Source organism: Rhinopithecus roxellana, chromosome 18, assembly GCF_007565055.1.
Source record: "Rhinopithecus roxellana isolate Shanxi Qingling chromosome 18, ASM756505v1, whole genome shotgun sequence".
Lineage (NCBI taxonomy): Eukaryota > Metazoa > Chordata > Mammalia > Primates > Cercopithecidae > Rhinopithecus > Rhinopithecus roxellana.
Window position 1 is genome coordinate 5,037,244 of NC_044566.1, and position 6,658 is coordinate 5,043,901.

Genomic DNA, 6,658 nt, shown 5'->3' on the forward strand with positions numbered 1-6,658 from the left:
TGATAAATTCTGTTATTTTTCCTCAAACTCAGCCATTCAGGAAAAGAATTTTTTTTCTTTTCATTTATCTGGCATGTTAAGTGTGGTGTACCAAAGCTAGTTATTTTTGAAAAGTAAATCCATCACATTACTGAAAATAAAGTCCAGGCATCTTGAACTTTAAAAGCGTAGATACACCCATCATTGCTCCATAACGTCTAACAGATAATGTGACCTAACCTTCCTCATTTTGTAGATACACTAACTGAGACTTAGACCTACAAACGTTAAGCAGGAAGGAACACACGGATGGGATGGAAACCACAGCCCAGAACCCTGGGCACCTGGCAGGACACTCTTCCCGTGCTCCTGTGTGCCCTGAGCAGCCAGTTTCCAGTTCAGGGCTTTGTAGCTGAATGCACAGCCCCAGCCTTGCTGACATAGCACCTTAGACCCAGGCTTTGCAGGTGGCCGGTGACGGGGAACAGTGGCAAAGTCCCCCGGGGTGTCTGGGGAGCAAGGGCAGGGGGAGATTCGTGACAGGAACGATGCCCAGACTGAAAGAGAAGGGGCGATAAGCAGTGCCCGCCAGCCCATGAGCCACGAGGAGTCACATGGAGATGTCACATGGCACACATGGAGTCCCACACACACGTCGCACGGAGTCTGGGATCTACACATTTGCAGGTGGCGTGCACATCAGGAAAACCAGTGAAGCCCTCGCGAAAGGAAGACTTTCCTAGCTGTGCGTGCCAGTTGGATACAGTCCGACTTAGTGTTATTTTCCAACGTGAAGTTCTGTTTTGGCTGAAATAAGGAAGCGACCCACACTCGCAGGGAAGCACCTGAGACTCGTATCCTTCTTCGTTGGCTCCTTCGTGGTCGGCGGCGCCAGACCGCTGTTGGAGAGACCACATCTCAGTGGACACAGCACATTTGTGTGGCCAGCACAGACACAGAGAACCCCAGAGTAAGCCTCCTCCTGCCTCCCTGCACCCACACACATGCCAGCGTCTCTGCGCTCACCCCATTGTCCCTGCAGGCCCTGGCTGGGTGTGAACTGGGCCCCTTCATCCCAGCCCCGTGTCCGGGTGCACTCCGAAGAGGCCGAATTCTGGTTTCTTGCAGGCAGCAGGGGTCCTTGGCTTTCCATCAGGATTTTTTTTCCAGGTGGATATTATCTCACATGAACAAAACTCAGGAGGAATCAGAACAGGTTCCGGAAGAACTGTGTGCTCTCTGACTTTTTAAAACCTTACAGAAACAGCAGCCCACCCCAGCCTCCTGGTGCTGTGAAGGCTGATTCTGATTCCCAGGAGGTGGGCAGTGTCTCCTGGCGTCTGTTTCTGCCCCTGCTAATGGGGCTGGATGCAGTGCTTTTCTGCCCTGAGGGAAGAATTAGAGAACCCGCTACTAATTCCCTCAGGTGTCAGCAACCCAGGATCTTATCCACAAAGACTCTTGAATGCTGAACCAGTTCCCAAGAGCCTGGGAAATGCAAAATAAATTCCTCCTCTCTAAAAATAAAAAGTAATCCCAAAGATAGGCACTTTTGATATCAACATGAAAATAAAGCACCAGTTCATAAAACTATAAATCTTACGTTAAGTCACCACTCTTAGTTGAATCTGAGGAGGCAGTGGTAGCAGACTTGCTGGAAATATTTCTTCCCTCCTAATTTTTTGATACCTTTTCCAATTTATCCCAGATCTCATCTCTTCTACACAGCCTGCTCCATCCTTTCTCAGGAGGGAAATGACGACTTCTTCATCTCCACCTTTCACAGTCTCTCCACCCTGTCCACTAGGGGAAGAGTGCCTGGGCACTGCAAGAATTTAGTACCAATTTCCCTTCCTTCCTTTCTTCTTTCCTTCTTCCTTCCTTCTTTCCTTTCTCCGTTCCTCCCTCTCTCCCCACCTTCACTGCCTTCCTTTGTCTTCATTCCTTCCTCCTCCCCCCTCCTTCTCCTCTTCCTTCCCTTCTTCCCTTCCTTCCTTCCTCTCTCCCTCACTCTTTCCCTTCCTTCTTCCTTCCTTCCTTCCTCCTCCCTCCCTCACCTCCTTCCCTGCCTTCCTCTCTCTCTCTTCATTCCTTCCTCCTCCCTCCCTCCCTCCATTCCTTTCTTCCTTCCTTCCTCTCTCCCTCCCTCTTTCCCTTCCCTTTTTTCCTTCCTTTCTTCCTTCCTTCTTTCCTTTCTCCCTCCCTCTTTCCCTTCCCTCTTTTTTCCTTCCTTTCTTCCTTCCTTCTTTCCTTTCTCCCTCCCTCTTTCCCTCCCTCTTTTTTCCTTCCTTTCTTCCTTCCTTCTTCCTTTCTCCCTCCCTCTTTCCCTTCCCTCTTTTTTCCTTCCTTTCTTCCTTCCTTTCTTTCCTTCTCCCTCCTCTTTCCCGTTCCATCTTTTTTTCCTTCCTTCTCCTTCCCTTTTCTTTCCTTTCTCCCTCCCTCCCTCTCCCCTCATTCCCTGCCTTCCTCTCTCTTTATTCCTTCCTTCTCCCTCTCCTTCCTTCCTTCCTTTCTTCCTTCCTCCCTCCCTCCATCCCTTCCTTCTTTCCCTCCTTCCTTCCTCCTTCCCTCTTTCCCTACCTTCCTTCCTTCTTTCTTTAATTTCTTCCCTCTTTTCTTTCTTCCTTCCTTGTCTCCCTGTCTCCCTCTCTCCCTTTCTTCCCTGCCTTCCTCTCTCTCTTCATTGCTTCCTCCTCCCTCACACCCTCTCTCCTTCTCTCCCTCCCCCCTCCCTTCTCCTGCCTCCTCAGAACTCTGCTTTCCCTGTTCTTTGGTTCTCCTGGTTCCCTGGTTCTCTGGCTTCCTGGTTCCCTGGTTCTCTGGTTTCCTGGTTCCCTGGTTCTCTGGTTCCCTGGTTTCCTGTTTCACTGTTTCCTGGTTCCCTGGTTTCCTAGTTCCCTGGTTCCCTGGTTCCCAGGTTTCCTGGTTCCCTGGTTCCTTGGTTCCCTGGTGCCCCAGTACCCTGGTTCCTGTTCCCATGGCTGTCGTATCTATTATGCACGCACCCCTCCTGTTCCATGAAGGTAATGGGTGCTCCTCCTCCCTTGATCTTTCTTTGCTCTTCTCTTCCAAAAAAGAAGTGGGGGATGCATATCAAACAAACACTCATCACAGTCTTCATTATTTTGGCAAGGAAAACAAATGGGAATCAAATCGTCTTTTTCCTGTCAGGGTGCTGATGCAGGAAACATCAATAAACAGAACAATGTGCTGTGTGACTGCCTGGCTTGAGATCTTCGAGTACAATAAAATAAAATAAAATCCTAACAGGGAGAAGAGTTTCATCACATTCTATTTCAAACTCCAGGCTACACTTTCTCAATGCTAACCGGTCCTCACTGGTCCTCACCTGGCTAACACGGGCTGAATAAGAACCGGCGCTGGCAGGTTCAGGATCTAGAGGCAAGATCCCAGCAGCCCGATGCCCTCAGACCCAAGCTCCCTCATGTCACGCAGCCACACACAGCCCCACACAGTCCTACCACCTTCGCTACAGGCATGGTCGAGGCACAAATGGTTTATCTCAAATATCTGCAGGCATTGTTACTCACCAAGAGGTCTTGGACACTCATGTGCAAAGGCAGAGACAGGGAAACAGAGAGAAAGACAAAGGAGTGGAAGGAGAGGCTTTTGAAAGAGCTTTCAAGGGTGTTCTGAGGAAGACATCCAAGCGTGCAAGTGGCCTGTTAGCTCTGACATGACCTAGTACACTGGCTTCAGCAGGAAGCCACGCAGGTCCAAGCATCAAGTGGCCTGTTAGCCCCTGCTATGACCGAGTACACTTGTTTCAGCAGAAGTCACACAGGATCCCGAAAGCATCCTCATTCTTGCTCCATACAGGTTCTGGATGGAGGTCTCATGAGGGATTCAGGCAGAGGCTGATGAAAACATAAAACGGGCCAGTCTCCAGATTCAAGGGAGAGCTGGAGACAGTATTTGTAGGTTGACCAGGCAGCTTTGACCAGGTGTGACAAAGGTAGCCCAGGTGTCCCAGTCCATTCATGTTTCTATCACAAAATGCCTTGGAATTGGTAATTTATAAATAATAGAAATTTATTTCTTATCATTCTGGAGGTCGGAAAGTTCACAATCAAGACACCAGCTGGTTCCCAGTTGGTGATGACCCAGCCCGTGCTTCCAAGATGGTGCCTCAGGTGGGGAGGGGGTGGGAGAGGAAACGGGGCTGGGTGTGCCCTTTGGCCTCCATTATAAGGCGAGGATCCTGTTCACGAGGGAGGAGCCCCCATCACCCAGCCTCCTCTCAGACGGCCCCACCTGTTAACAACATCACATGGGGCTTAGGCTTCGCTGTACACATTTGAGAGGCACCTACATTCAGACTGTAGCCCCTGGCGGCCCTCCACTGCTTCCTATACTGCCAGAGGCTGGGGCAGCCCCCCGCCCACCATCTTCCACCAGCAAGATGGCTCCTGTCAGCCAGGTGTGCGGGACCTGGGCACACTGGCAAGAAGCAGGGAGGGCAGCCCAGACGCAGCCGCCCCGTGGCTGCTCTGGGAGACTGTGTCCCTGTTGGAGACTGCAATAGATCCACTCTCCGTCCCAACCATTGCTTCACCTGTCCTGTCCATCAACCCCTCTGCCAGTATCATACGGTAAATAGTACCATGAATACTACAGTTCCAGGCACCCAGGTGGCATCAGAGAACTGACAAGTTAGAGTTTAACAACATCCTCAGTTTGTAGCTGGGGCTGCTTCGGAGCTGATGGCTGGGGGGCATTGCTGCCTGGAGCTGACGACTGGGGGGCATTGCTGTCTGGAGCTGATGGCTGGGGGGCATTGCTGCTCAGAGATGACGACTGGGGGGCATTGCTGCCTGGAGATGATGGCTGGGGGGCATTGCTGTCTGGAGCTGATGGCTGGGTGGCATTGCTGTTTGGTTGTTGTCAAGCCTCCCCTAGGTCCAAGGTCACCAGAAGGAATGCCCTGGAAGGAGAGGCCATAACTGTAGTTCTAGGAGTCTGAAGCCCAGTTTAACCTTTTCTCTCCATCATTCAGCAGCTTAGAAATTCATGTCATTCCCTCTCTAGGCCTCAATTGTTCTCTACCTGTAAAATGGGGTGTTTGAGCCAAATTCCCTTTACCTGTGAAATCCTAGGACCCTGTCATGTCACTTTCATGCAGCAGAGGCAGCGGCCACTGGAGAGGGACACGAAGCACCTGGTGCTTGTTTAAATGCAAGGAGCTGGGTTTCGAAGACTCCACGAGGGACTTTAGGACCGTACGTTACTTATCGACATCAAAAGAGGAGAAGATAAAGCCTCCCAATTCTTCCTCCCACTTCCTCAGGTGGCCAGTGCTGCTTTTATTGTGGAATGGGTTCGCCACAAAGCCTCAGGCTGAGAGGTAAGACTCAGGTCTCTGAAAAATGACAGCTTGACATCAGACCAACAAAATCAATTTCCAAATTGATTAAAAACGTTCTCAAATAAAACTCCACCGGCTTTCTCGAATCCCATTGTAAAAGGTCGTCTGGGAAGTAAGTACCGTATTTGTTTTAAGTTGGCAGGCGCCCACAGCACACTTGAGGCCCTACAGTTTCAGGGTCAGGCTGGGCTGACTGGGCCCACCCGTGCCTCTGCCCTCATCACAGCCCCCAGCTCCAGGGTGCCCACCAGAGCCAGGGTGGGAAGCCACCTCCAGGCTGGCCCTTCATCTTGGCTCTTTGAAAAGCTTTGGGTGAATGAAGTATGCCTCTCCGATCGAATAAACAATCAACAATTGGCTGCTGTCATTAAGGGAGAGGGAGACATATCCTGGGGGCATTTTGTGTGATTATGAGGTGATTTATGATTCACAGAGATCAAGTGATAAACATACTGAAATGCCAAGAAAGAAAATTGGAGAGAAAAATTGCTACAACTTTTATTCTTATTTTTTAAGGAGATTTATTTGCAAGATTTGTAATTGATGCAAAACCTGTAAATGCAGGTGCCCAGCTGTCAAATCCTCTCCCTTCCAGACCCTTCGTAAAGGCGCGACCTGCTCTGAGAAACGTGATATTTGAAAAAATGAAATCTACACATTGAGATACATTAAAGTGACTGTTCACATGTCAAAAGGATTTGCCACTTTACAAAAGAGTCATCCCGGTGTTTCTTAAAGAACTATACAACAGTGATGTATTTTAAATGCCTTTCAATTAAAAGAATTGACTCATACTCAACTTTGCTTCAACATTATTTCAACTTTATTTCATCTTAAATATCATACAATAAAAACTTACTATACTGATTTTTATCCTGGGACAATGTGCCTTTCCCTAGGTTTGATGGAGGAATCTGGCTCTGAAGGTGGCACAGCAGAAAACCAGCTCTCATTCTGCCATTAACTGGTAGCAGTGAGCACGGTCCCTTGGGCCTCAGTTTCCCCATCTGTAAAACGGGGACAAGCTACTTGCCCACTAAGCCTATGTTTCAAAATGGTCATGGGTTTAAAAACACAGAAAACAAAGGTGCCCAGTGCTTACCAACATGAGGTGTTAATATTCTGTCCCCTGGCCACGTCTTAAATGGCCCACCTACCCAGGAAGGCTGCTGGACCAGTCCCGGGCAGCGTTATTCCGGCCTCCGGCTACATTCAGGCTGTTTCCCTCCACGTCCATTTCTGACTTCAAGGCCTTCATGCTGGGTCTCGTTTCATCCTCCCTCTGAAATCAGA

General features: G+C 49.5%; 1 long non-coding RNA gene across 1 annotated transcript; it reads left to right on the forward strand.

Moving 5' to 3' along the window:
• The first annotated feature begins 2,918 nt into the window (after positions 1 to 2,918).
• On the forward strand, positions 2,919 to 6,164 carry LOC104656304. Its single transcript, XR_747106.2, has 3 exons — positions 2,919 to 3,002; positions 3,820 to 3,944; positions 5,097 to 6,164. It is a non-coding gene; the product is annotated as an uncharacterized LOC104656304 (long non-coding RNA).
• The last annotated feature ends 494 nt before the right edge of the window (positions 6,165 to 6,658 follow it).